The sequence below is a fragment of the Aegilops tauschii genome, chromosome 5 (assembly GCF_002575655.3).
Source record: "Aegilops tauschii subsp. strangulata cultivar AL8/78 chromosome 5, Aet v6.0, whole genome shotgun sequence".
Lineage (NCBI taxonomy): Eukaryota > Viridiplantae > Streptophyta > Magnoliopsida > Poales > Poaceae > Aegilops > Aegilops tauschii.
In genome coordinates this window covers 564,433,461-564,446,893 of record NC_053039.3, presented here as the reverse complement: position 1 = coordinate 564,446,893, position 13,433 = coordinate 564,433,461, and the positions used below count along the sequence as shown (strand labels likewise).

The 13,433-nt window shown below is 43.2% G+C and overlaps 1 non-coding gene across 1 annotated transcript; it reads right to left on the bottom strand.

Annotated features, from left to right (window-relative positions):
• Nucleotides 1–2,972: 2,972 nt before the first annotated feature.
• Nucleotides 2,973–3,044, bottom strand: TRNAC-GCA (transfer RNA cysteine (anticodon GCA)). The gene has a single exon. It is a non-coding gene; the product is annotated as a tRNA-Cys (tRNA).
• Between the last annotated feature and the right edge of the window lie 10,389 nt (nucleotides 3,045–13,433).

Here is a 13,433-nt window from a genome sequence, read left to right as displayed (position 1 = left end):
CGATGTAGAGCTTGCCGCGGCGACTCTTAGTCATGCGGCCCACAGCGTATCCCTTGAGCCCTTCGAAGCTGCCCTTCAAGAACTCAAATCCACCGTGCGCCAGCCCCACGGTGGGCGCCAACTGTCGTGGAATTGTCACGGCAGATGTCCTCGTGCAAGGACTTAGTCGTGGAGCCATCGCAGCTAGGAAGCTTAAAGGGGTTAAGAGGGACAAGTGACACGAGGATTATACTGGTTCGGCCCCTTACGGTGAAGGTAAAAGCCTACGTCCAGTTGAGGTGGTATTACTTAAGGTTTCGATGACCAGGGAGCTTAATCGCTATGCCTGGCTATCGATCTGTTGTCTCCCCCCCTAAACCGCCGCCGGGTCGTCCCTTTATATAGAGAGGTTGACGCCCCAGCGGCTCTCAGGGTTCCGGGCCGGCTTATAACAGTGTCCGGCCCGGACTCTTAGCTATTCTTGCCTTACACTACAAGTCTTGCCATAACGGCGGTTCATCACTACGGGCCTTAAGCCGCCTCCGGGTCTTAAGCCCATTACTGACCCGCCTTCCGCAAGCTTGGTACTGGGCTTCACGTGATGATCATTATAACGTAACCCGGCCCCTCCTGGGCGGGTGACTCTACTGGTTATATCCTCAACAGAGCCGCTGGAGGAACTCCCTGGCGACTGTGCTGGCAAGATCCCCGTTTCCTTCCAGAGGAAGAAAGAACGATATTAGGGCGTGTTCGGAATCTATCTAGCTTCTTACAACTTCACAAATCCAGCTTCTAGAGCTAGCTTCTCACTTCACCTGGCAATTCCGACGCGTTCAGCACGCTTGACAGCTTCTCCCAGCACTTGTACAGTACCATCACCAGCCATAGGGAAGATGCAAAGGCGAGCTCACCTTGGGTTGGGGAGAGGGGGCGAGGGTGAGGAGGTTGGCTCAGAGGACGACTTGGTGAGCACCAGCATCAATGGCGTCAAGGCGGGCGTCTCCTGCCAGTGGGGTTGCTGCAGCTCCTCGCTGGCGGCGCTGGAAAGTGCTCCTTTGGGACGGGATCCGGCGGGAACGGGGCTGGAATGGTCGGATCTACCGGCGGAGAGGCTCGCCGGCCGGCGAAGGGGTGGAATCGGGCGTGGCGGCGGCGACCGGCTGCGCTGGGTAGGTCACGAGCAGAAGGGATGTCGAGGGAGAGAGGGGAACAGGCGTCGGGGCTGAGCCGTGCGAATCGTTTTTTTGACTTGGCGGTGGCATCCTCTTGTAATTATGCCGAACTCCTCACTTCTCGTTTTCCTGGAGCTGTGATTTTGGTGCTTCGTGTTTTTACATTGGACTCCGGCTGTGCTTCTCGAAGCTAGCTTCTTCGAGCTTTTTTGTTCGGCTCAGCTCCGCTCCAGCTTTTTGTGAAGCGTGGAGCGGGAGGACATCCGAACACGCCCTTAGAACGCTAGTTAGGAACTTACACATATGAATATCAACCGTATGCGCCATCGTAAATTAGGTGCACGTACTTTACGGTTGTGCTCATGAATTGCCGGTTCCTAGGTTAGGAAAACTAGTTTTAGATTCTCTTGAAGGGGCCTGATTGGATAAATGGTCTTCCTACATGTCTAAAAACATAATATTAGTCTCTCATGCTCCACATAATATACACAATTGCCTTAATTTTGAAGTATTTGAGAACTATTCAAATAGCAATAGTGGTAGCCTTCTAATGTATGTAAGCATAACAATTCTCGCAAAGAAGAATCGACATGCTAGAAAATGCATAACGGATGAGAAAGACTAAAGGTAGATATGGTAAAAAAAACTTGCATGCGGAAGCTGAAGACAGTAGTTGATAAAAAAAATAGAAAGAAAAAAACAATAGGGGCCAACCATGTTTGATCCGATGACCTATTGAGATGCAATCAATTCCTCTACCATTGAGCTATGAACCCGTTAATATTATTCCATTTGACCCTGATAAATATATAATTACACAGGCAATAAGATAGACTCTGCGCCCTTATCCTTGCGTTTAAATATTAATTGGTTCACTCTATTGTAAATGCAAATTGAATATCAGTTTGCATCCTTACATATTAAGATACATATTAGAACGCTAGTTACGAGCTTACACATACGCATATCAGTAATATGTGCCATCATAAATTAGGTGCACGTACTTTAGGTTGTGCTCACGGATTGCGAGTTCCAGGTTTTATGTAACATGCTATTTTGGGTTATGCAAACTATTCCTAGATTCTCTTGAAGAGACCTAATTGGATAAATGTTCTTCCTACATGTCTAAAAATATGTATACTAGTCTATCATGCTCCACAGAATATAAGACATAAATTCCTCATTTTTGAAGTAATTGAGAACTATACAAATAGCGGTAACCATCTAATGTATGTAAGCATAACAATTCTCTCAAAGAAGAATCGACATTGCAAACAATGCATAACGGATGAGAAGGATTAAAGCATATGGTAAAAAAAGAGTAAATACTTGAGAAGAAAGTGTGGAAATAATTCAGAACTTTTTAAATAGCGGTAACCATCTAATGTATGTAAGCATAACAATTCTCTCAAAGAAGAATCGACATGGCAAAAAATGCATAACAGATGAGAAGGAATAAAGCATATGGTAAAAAAGAGAGTAAATACTTGAGAAGAAAGTGTGGAAGAATTCAAATAGCGGTAACCATCTAATGTATGTAAGCATAACAATTCTCTTTAACAAGAATCGACATGGCAAAAAACGCATAATGGATTTCTCTCGAAGAAGAATCGACATGGCAAAAAATGCATAATGAATTTCTCTCGAAGAAGAATCGACATGGCAAAAAATGCATAATGGATGAGAAGGAATAAAGCATATGATATAAAAAAAGAGTAAATACTTGATAAGAAAGTGTGGATGGACAAGACAGCATATAGTTGAAAAAGTAAATAAAATCGACAGCATATAGTTGAAAAAGTAAATAAAATCGAAAAATATAGGGCCCAACCGGGTTCGAACCGGTGACCTATTGATCTGCAGTCAATTGCTCTACCACTGAGCTATGGACCCGTTGTTGTCGTTAAACTTGATCCTGTCTACATGTAAATCCATCTGTGAGCTGTGAGTATCAATATTGGGTGCTAGTGGTCTCGTGTCATATTCGACTTCCTCCGTTGCATATTTCCACTGATATGTCTTAACGAATTCTGTTGCAATGCAATGTATTTGGAGAAATGGTTTCGAATTCATATGTTACTGCTCGTCTCGTCTTGTCTTTTTGCTGACATGATTTTTATTCTTCCTTCGTGATTGCACTTTTATGGTTTTTCATCAGTCTTTGGAAAATGAAACCTGCTCCAGATATTTCCCCTCCTACAGTCGATGTCCTAGAATTGTCATGTTTGTTCTTCAGCCTGTGCCCTATTGGCAGAAGAGGTTGCTTGAGAAAGTGTGTCCAGAAGACAAGCCCAGGTGTTTCATTTTTGAAAATCTGCCCATTTCTCAGTCGCAAAAAAAACAACTGCCCATTTCTTTGCATCCATATGATCGAACACCCCATGATTATGATGTACTCCCTCTGTCCCATAATGTAAGACGTTTTTTGACACTACATCATACGTCTTACATTATGGGACGGAGGGAGTACATGGAAATGTTTCTAGGAAGAACTTGAATGGCTAGGCTGACTTCATCAGAGGGAGATATATACTTCTGCGTTTAGTGATGGAATTCCAACAATTTTGAGCAACTGAACAATCCGAAGAAAGATGAAGAGCAATCTCCTCATCCACTTGTTCATTACAGAGAACACAATCATACATAGGTGGGCACACGGAAAGTTTTTCTTTTGAGCGGGTTCCTGGTGCATGCAGGAATAACCAAAAGAAATTTTATGTCTTAATCTACTAGCACATTTCCACAACCACCTGAAAAGAAAATGCGCCCATTTGGAACTCTCAGAATTACTCCTCAATTCAAATGTTTTTCATTCTTAAAAGACATTTGTACATAAATATTCTATCTATACAAACAGGAGAGTGCCTGTATTTTCCTCCAAAGAAAACACACACTGAAATGCGGCAAATGCCAGCTAGCTACGAGGCTGCTGAAGTCCATGGATTTGCCGTGCCAATAGCCATACAACCGTAATGAACTCGCCACCACTGCTGAGGTGCTTGGCATGGGAATCTCTGCTGCAGTGGTTGGCAGCGTAGCACAACATTTCCAGCCATACCTTGAAAATCACCTGCAACAAATCGGTGGGTGTGCCCAATTCCATGCGGAGAAGCTCATGCGCACGTGGAGTTCCGTACATACGATAAGGATGAGTCGGGTTCGTAATGTGATCGGGGGGCATGTCCTGAAACACGCGAGGCTGAAGCGGTATAAGATATAAGTTCAGGCAGATGCAAGTAGTAGTATATACCTGTCCGAAAGTGTTCAAGCAGATGCAAGTAGTAGTATATACCTGTCCGAAAGTGTTCACCATACCTTCCTCTTGTAAAAAGTTCATTACATACGTCATCAAGTATTGAAAGAAGTTCAACTTCTTTTCTGTAGGTGATAACCTGATCTGAGCATCAGGTGGTATATCAGTTCCCTACAAAACATGATTGTTACATGAGTCCACTTTTACAAGAACATAGTACTCCGATCAAACTTCAGTAGCTGATAACTCGCCACTGGGACACAGTTTTATTCAACAACTAACCAAAGGAATAATTTTGTCCAATGGCTCCAGTAGAGGATCTTCCTCCGGTTGCCTGACTGTAAAGCTACCGTGATTTCTCCCTGTCTCTGTGTATGGAATGCAAGCATGTCAGATCAATTAACATGATTTTCTGGTTCAAGATAGAGAAACCCAGTGCTTCCTGATTTCCCTTATCAGCGACAATGGAGTGCATGCCTGAATAAGATTAATTTGATTTTATTCATCTAATGCTTGAAAGCTCCGCATGTTGTATAAATGCCACAGCATTTTTTTTATCAAAGAAGGGCTCGCCCCTTCCGATTTTCATTACTGAAAACCAAACCAGAGTAACAGAGTAACCAGCATTTAACAAACCTAAGAAACTACCAACCGACTCTAATCACCAGAAACCCAGCAAAAGGCCAACACAGGCCGATAGACTCCAGACCCCAACAGACTGGGGTATAACATAGCAAGGTTATCATTACATGAGACAGGAACTGATAGAAGCAAAAGGACTAAGAACAGCAGCAGCAGCGCGAAGAGGTCACAACAGCAGGACATCATCATAGGAGCCTCGCCACGTTGATCCGCCAGCCTTGCCCAGCAGTGTACCTCTCACTTGCTGCCCGTTCTAGCACTCTTGCTCCCAGCTCCAACATTTTTCTTGGCGGCTCCTTTGTCTGCAAGATGGACCAGTCAATCAACCACTGGCTCATTAGTTTGATTATATAGAAAGGATCATTTATCCTTTTCTTTTCAAATATGATTGCATTCCTACTTTTTCAGATCGCTCAAAATAAGGCAGAAATCCCTACCATCACCATTTTCTTGTCTTCTTTGTTAAATTTACCTAGCCACCCCCCCCCCCCCCAAACAATCATCAACATTCAGTGGAGTGGTCTTCAGACCACAAATACATCTGACCAAACTCCATAACAGAGATGCCGCAGAGCAAGTAAACAGCAGATGATCAATTGATTCATCTTTCCCACAGAAAACACAACTTTTCCCTCCTTTCCATCCTTTTTTGAGCAAGACACCTCTGGTCAGAATGCTCTTTTTATTAACTAGCCACAAAAAGACTTTTATTTTTGCAGGTATCTTAATTTTCCAAAGGTATTTTTGTGGAAATTCAGCCCAAGTGTAATTATTTTCTTATATAGAGACCCCACCGAAAACTTATGATCAGCAGTGAGAGTCTAGATAATTCTATCTCCCCCCCGCCCCCTTCAGACTTATTTCTTCACATCTACTTTTTAAACTATTCCACGGTTCCAGAGTTTCTCCATATAAAGTTCTTCTAAATTTGAACCCCTGCCACCCTTTTTGAATGGCCTCATCTACAGTTATATTGTGGTCAAAGCAAATGTCATAAATTATGGGATAAGCCTCCTTTAAAGGTTTATCATCTACCCAAGTATCCTCCCAAAATCTGGTGTTTTTCCCATCTCCCAATTCTTTCTTGACAAATTTATAGAAAATCTCTTTAATTTTTAAAAGACTAGTCCAAAACTGGGAATCTCCAGGTTTCTTATCTACTAGTGCTAAGCAGTCATCTTTCCTATATTTCTCTTTCAAAATGTCTTGCTAGAGACTCTCTTCTGTCTCCATTTTCCAAAACCATTTAGCTAGAAGTGCAATGTTCATCACCTCCAGATTGAGAATCCCTAATCCCCCCCACCTCTTTTGGCAGACAGCATTCCTTCCATTTAACTAAATGATATTTTTTGATGTTCTCATCTTCCTGCCACACCAACCTAGCTCTAAAAAAGTCTGTTTTTTTATAATCCCTTTTGGGACAGCATAAAAGGACATCATAAACAGAGGTATGTTAGTCAGGCAAGCTTGCACCAGAGTGATCCTGCCAGCAATAGATCCTAGCAGTTTCCCTTGCCAACAACTACACCTTCTTTCAATCTTATTTGTTACACAGCTCCAATGTATGTTCCTAATTCTAGTCTTTGACACAGGCATCCCCCAATACCTGATAGGTAATTCCCCCATCTTACATGTCAGTATTTCCTGATATAGCAATTGTTTTTCTTTAGCCTTCCCAAATAGCATCAATTCACTTTTATGAAAATTTATTTTAAGACCTGACATTTGTTCAAATGCCCAATATGAATTTGAGTTTTCTCACACTTTCCACTTCATCCTTGATCAGAAAAATAGTGTCATCAGCATACTGTAACATATTTACCCCTTTGCTATTTCCTTATTTTAATACACCCTTGACTATATCATGTTCCAGGGCATTGTTCATTAGAATGGCTAAAGCATCAGCAGCCAGATCAAAAAGAAATGGTGACATAGCATCACCTTGTCTTAAACCTTTGAAAGTTTTAAAGTATGGACCAATTTCATCATTTACTCTAACTCCTACATGTCCCCCCTCATGGTCTCCATAACCCAATCACACCACTTTTCTGGAAAGCCTTTTAACTCTAGCATTTGTATTACAAAGGGCCATTTAATTTTATCATATGCCTTCTCAAAATCAACTTTGAAGATCATAGCATCTTCTTTGTCTTTATAGAACGTGTTCAGAGCTTCATGTAAAATAACCACCCCTTCCATGATATACCTTCCCTTAATAAATGCAGTTTGGGTTCTAGAGATCACAGGTGACACACACTTAATTAGTCAACCTATTCATTAGCACTTTAGTAATGATCTTAAAGCTAACATTCAGAAGACATATTGGTCTAAATTTTTGAATTTGCTTGGCATCATTGGTTTTAGGGACAAGAGTAATGATGCCATAATTAAGCCTGGCAATATTAATTTCACCCTTGGCAAAACCATCAACCAGAGCTTTCAGATCCCACTTGACCAGATCCCAGAAATCTTGATAAAAGTCAGCAGGGAACCTGTCTGGTACCGGGCTTTTGTTTCTTTTCATCCCAAAAACTACCTGATGGATTTCATTTAGGGAGAAAGGGGCCAATAGCTCCTATTTGTCTTGTGAACTGATCTTTTTCATTTCCACTACCCTCAGAGATATATTAGACTCTTCAGGGTGTCCAAATAATTCCTTATAGAATTTAGTTATATACTCCATCAGTCTGTGATCTCCTTCTATGATCCCTTCATCTTGCTCCAAAGAGATAATTCTGTTCTTCCTTCTCTTCCCATTTACTTTTGCATGAAAGTATCTAGTATTTCCATCTCCATCTTTAATCTCTTTGTCTTTATATCTCTGTATCCACTTCATTTCCTCTTGTGTCATAACTCTTTTTAGTTGAGCTCTATGCTCTTTCTGCTCAGTTCTGTCTGCAGCAGTTAAACCCATTATCTCAGCTCTCTTATCTAATTCATCCTACTTTTTAATAATTTCAATCTTGATTTTTTTATACCAGGCATCCATGTTCTTATTCCAACCTTTAGCTTTTTTCCTTAAATTTCTCATTCTAAGTTGCCATCTCTCCAAAACATTTCCCATATATCTTTCATTCCATGTTTTAGATACTAACTCTTTGAATCCATCTCTCAAAATCCATGCATTCTCATATCTGAATGTGTATTTGTGATTTTGTGTCTCCCCCGTGTCTAGGAACAAAGGGGTGTGATCAGAAATTTCCCTAGCAAAGGCTTGCAAAATAGTTAATGGATATTTCTCTTCCCAGGCTAGGCACATTAATACCCTGTCCAACTTCTCATATGTGGGGTCCTCCTGGTTATTTGCCCAGGTGTATTGTCTCCCATTTAAAGGTAGCTCTCTCAATCCAGCTTGTTCAATTATAGCATTAAACATAAAGGACCACTGTTCATTTATCATAGGTTTGTTCTTTTCCTTGTCATTTCTAATGATATTAAAGTCACCTCCAACCAAACATGGCAGAGGGTTATCATGATATAATCTGGCAAGCTCAGCTAGGAAGCTGGCTTTCCCTTATCTTTGTGCATCTCCATATACAGTGATCAGATTCCAATGCATTTTGATATTCTTATCAAATACTAGCACTCTCAAAAAATATTGTCCTTTTTCAATACACTCAACATCAAACATATCTTTATTAATGCCAACTAGAATCCCACCAGACATCCCTCTAGGGAGATTCCAACACCATTGGTAATTTTTACCTCCACATAGATTGTGCAGCTCATTCTTGGTAAAGTCTTGTTTTATTGTTTCAGAGATCCCAATAAAATATAACCTCTGATCTATGATCATTTCCCTAATATATCTTTTTTTATGATGCTGTCCTATGCCTCTAACATTCTAGAAAACTCCTCTCATTTTTGAAGTATTTTTATTTATATAAGATTCTCCCAAATATCCCAGTCAATCTTATATTGCTTTCCAGGTTAGAGACTAATTAGTCTTCTTCCCTTTTATTCTCCTCCTTAGTGCCCCAATCCCAATTGTTTGCTTCACACAGTCTAAGGCTGGTGAGCTTTTTTTACCACTTTTCTTCCCTGAGAACATCTCTCTCAGATTCTTGTATTGCTGTTCCTCAATCTCAGCATCAGAATGATCCAAATCAGAGCATAATCCATTGATATCCACATCCCCAATATTAATGTATACTGGTGTGTCCTTCTTTTCTTTCTCTATCTCTTTTGTCTCCCTCTCCCCATCATTTTTTTCTCTTTTAATGTTTTGGAAATATATATCCCTCCTAGCCATCTCCATTTTATTGATAATATCTAGGTTTCTATCAATCATATCAATGGAACATCCTAAATCAATCCCCACCACAGAACTAATTTGTAATAAAGAAGAGTTTGTAAATTCAGAATCAAGATTCTTACCATAATTGTCTCTTTCTTCAGCTCTGATTTTTGCCATCTCCTCTATTTTCTGATCTTCTTTTCCTTTGTTCCTGAGACTTCTTTTAGTTTCCACTTCTCTCTCCTCCCCATCTTTTTCCAGGACCTCAGCTCCATGTATGTCAGCCATTTTTTCACCCAGGGTCCCTATTGATTCTTGACTGGCATTATAGTCAGTAGGTTCATTGTATTTCCCAGATCAGTTTCATCCTTTCTCTGTTGATTTTCCTTTTCATAATCCTCCAAATCCATATTAGCTAACCCCATTTCATACTGTTCTCTATTAGCAGCCTCTTGAATTAGTTTCTGGATCTCTTTTTGTTGCTGTCTCATCATGTCCTGCATATTTTGTTGATTACTCTCAAGCTCCTTGATTCTTTTTTCAGCCTTAGCCCACAATGCACTGTGTCTGACTTTGTCCTCTTCCAGAGATTTAATCTTACTAAACATAATGTCACTTTCTTTTTGCCACTTCCTTCTCTCTGTGTTCATCTCAGTTTGCTATTGCATCATGCTCTCTTCCACTTGTGATCTCATTTTTTCAATTTTCCCATCTATCTCCTCACTTTGCTTAAGAGATAAGCATCCCAGTGCAATGCCTTTGTGTTCTGTATCTTCCATCTTTGTTCTCTTTCTGTTTTCTGTTTCACCATCTCCATCCTCTAGGTTGCATATATTTTCATTTTTCCTCTTTTCTTCTTTATACCAGCCAATTAACCTCTGTACCAATCCTGAACATGAGCAAATCAGGGGCAGTGATTTCCACTTGGGGTGGAATTCTTTCCACATCTCTGATCCCACATTTGACCCTCATTTTCTCCTCATTTATTGTATCCATATCCACTTCTAGCACAGGCCCCACTGCAGCAGCAACCTCACAAATGCCCAAGAAGTGTCTGAAACAGTCGGGCACCTTATTCAATTTAATCCAAGCTGTGTGCATTTTTCCCACTGCCTGATGATCCAGGGACCAGGGTTGAACTTTGATCACCACCCCTGTCCCCAGCAAATTAAAATCATTGAATTTTGCCAATTCTATCAGTTTTGCCTTATTGGGGAATCTCATCATAAAGCCATTTTCCCCAAATTCTTTAACTCTCCATTGCCATCCCCAATCAAACATCTCTCCCAGGGTCTTGGTTAGTTTAGTTTCATTGATCTGCCCTTCTCTAACAATCACCACACCCAGAGGGTTTGTGTGTTCAGCTACTAGCACATCTTTATAGCTCTGGACCAACAAGATTCCCAGCCCCTTAGCAGCATATCCAACATATTTTGGCACTGGCTTCATCTGTTTCAGCAAGTTGCACTCACTGGTGATATGATTATCCCTTCCACAAATCAAACAGTGTCCTACCCTGCATTCTCTGGTAGAGTGTCTAGCATCTTTGCATTTACCACAAACTTGCTTGTTGAATCTGTCCATCCCTTTCTTATTATCTTCCAAGTTCAACTGCCAATTGCCTCCGCCCCCCTGTTTCTTCATCTCCATCATTGGGTCTTGTTCAAATCTTTTATCAGCTCTTTGCATAGATTCTCCATTATTTTCCTCTTTCCTTTGAACATCTCTTCCAGTCTGAATACCCAGAGGTTTTCCTAACATTCCTTCAATTTGCTCCTTCTCACTCCCCTTTAATCCTTGCACTAATTGAGAGAGCAGAGAAGCTAGCAACTGTTGCTGTGTATTTTGATCTTTCTGAATCAACTGTTCCTTCTCTTTTCCCCTCTCTGCTCCAGAATCCCCCCCTCACCATTAGCTCTTTTAATATTGTCTTCCACTACCTCTTTCTTCCCAGTTTTAGCTTGCCACACCAGATTTTCTCCATTTCCTTCGGCAGCAAATTCTTCTTCATCTCCATATCCTCTGCCAACTCCATTTCCTGCACCAGATGTGCCACCACCTCTTCCAAAACCACCAGCTCTCTCTGTTGAAGTATATCTACCTCCATTCCATCCCCCTCCTCTACCAGCATAGTTGAATCTCCCCCAGCATACCCACTCTCACCTCCTCGATTGAATCTGGGACCTCCATAACCTCTCCCAAAGTTTCCAGCCATTCTGCCTGCTGGCGGCGGTGTGAGAGGAGGAGGGGGAAACCCTATGTGGTGGGATTGCTTCCCTTTCCCCTTCTCTCCCACCTTTATACCTACCAGCCCCGGATCCACTTTATGGGCTGGGCTGCTATCAAGCCCACTAGGCCTCCACCAAGCAAGGCCCACTCCTACATCTATATTCAAATCTTGCCCCACTGAGCCCCCAAAAATAATCAGGGGTCTCAAAAGCCCCTCATCTTTATTTCTTTCCATTTCTTCCTCTTTTGGAGCCAAATATGCCCCAATGGGAGTTCTCTGCATATCTAAATCCAATTCCATCCTCATCATACCAGGACATAATAGGATGTATTTTGTCCTTTTTCATATGATTATGCACAATATGAGCATCTAAACCCATTTTTTTTAAAATTATCCCCTAATTTGACTTCCCTTTTCTCCTTCTCATTTCTCTTACTTCCCAAACTATTACCATCATAGTAAGCTCCATCGCAGTCGTCTGCAAGTTGGGATTGAGACCCTTTTTTGTTCCTACTAACGTCACGAGATCCCTTTTTACCCTTTTCCCCCCATTTCTAGCATCATCTACCTCAATTGAAGTAGTAGATATCAAGTATTTGGAGATTTTGTCCATACCTGCAGAGTAGTCAGGGGACTCCTCCTCCCCCTCCTCCTCGGAGCCCTCACCGTCCAGCAACCAAAAACGATTGCCGGCCGGCGAGCGCCTCGGGAAGCGGGGTGAGCGGCGAGGAAGTGTGGTCGGGGTCGCTGGCGCCCTGGCCCTGCGCCTTGGTGGCACAGCCACCACCTCGTCTTCCTCGATCTCGATCGGGAGCCACCTGGATCCCGGAGCCGGGATCCCCACCACCACCTCCTGCGGCGGCGCCTGCGGCTGGATTTGGCGGTAGCGAAGAGAGCGGAACACCTTCCACTTCTTCCTCTGCTTCGGAATCAGAGACTCCGCCTTGAGCATCGCCCAGAGAAGCACCCCCATCGCCGGCTGGCGGTCGTGGTTGGGGAAGCACCTGAGGATTTCCTCCCCCCTCAGCTTGTCTCTCACCATCCCTGATGCATCGTTGAGTGCCTTCGCCGTTGGAAACCATCGATCTATCTCCTTCAATCTCCCCATCAGCACCTTGTCGCCGGCGGACAGCGCCCACATCTGCTGCTCGCGCGTCGTCATCAAACCCTAACCCTTGGAGCGGCGAGTCGCGGTGGTTTTTTTGGATAGGAACTGTGAGGGAGGAAGTGGTGGAGAGCCGATGCGTCGGCCTAATAACCTCTCTCCCTCCCCCCTCTCGCCATTACTCACCTCGGTAACCGCCCCGGAGTCGCCCCACCGGTCAGCCGCCGCGAGCCGCGCCAGATGGCAAGGGAAGACCACCATCTGGCCCACCTGGAACCCTGCGTCGTCGCGCCAGCTCCGTGCATCCACCACCACCCCATCCGCGTCGACGTGCTCCAAACGCCGCACTCACCAGCGAATCGAACCCGACCGGAAAATCAGCAGCGCCGTACCGAGATGGTACGAAGTCGCATCGGAGTCGCATGTCGCACGGAGATCGCGTGTCGCACGGAAGTCGCGTGTCGCACGGGAGCCGTGTACCGCACTCCATCTTCTCCATACTCCAGCGCCCCTGCTCGGGCCGCACCTGTCCATGGACAGGGTGCGGCTCCTCGACGGGTACCAGATCCCAGCAGCAATGCCTGTCATGGTGAACGCCTGGGCCATCGGGCGGGACCCGGGCGTTTGGGGTGAGGACGCTCATACTTTCAGGCCCGACAAACTAGGTGTGCACTTGAAATTGCATATACTACTTCTCGTTGGTAGAATCTACAAAATGTTCTGCACCAAAAATTCAAAATTTGATCACCTAGATACCAAGAGACTTCAGAAATATGTAGTAGAAGATACTTACGTATCAATATGATCTTGATGAT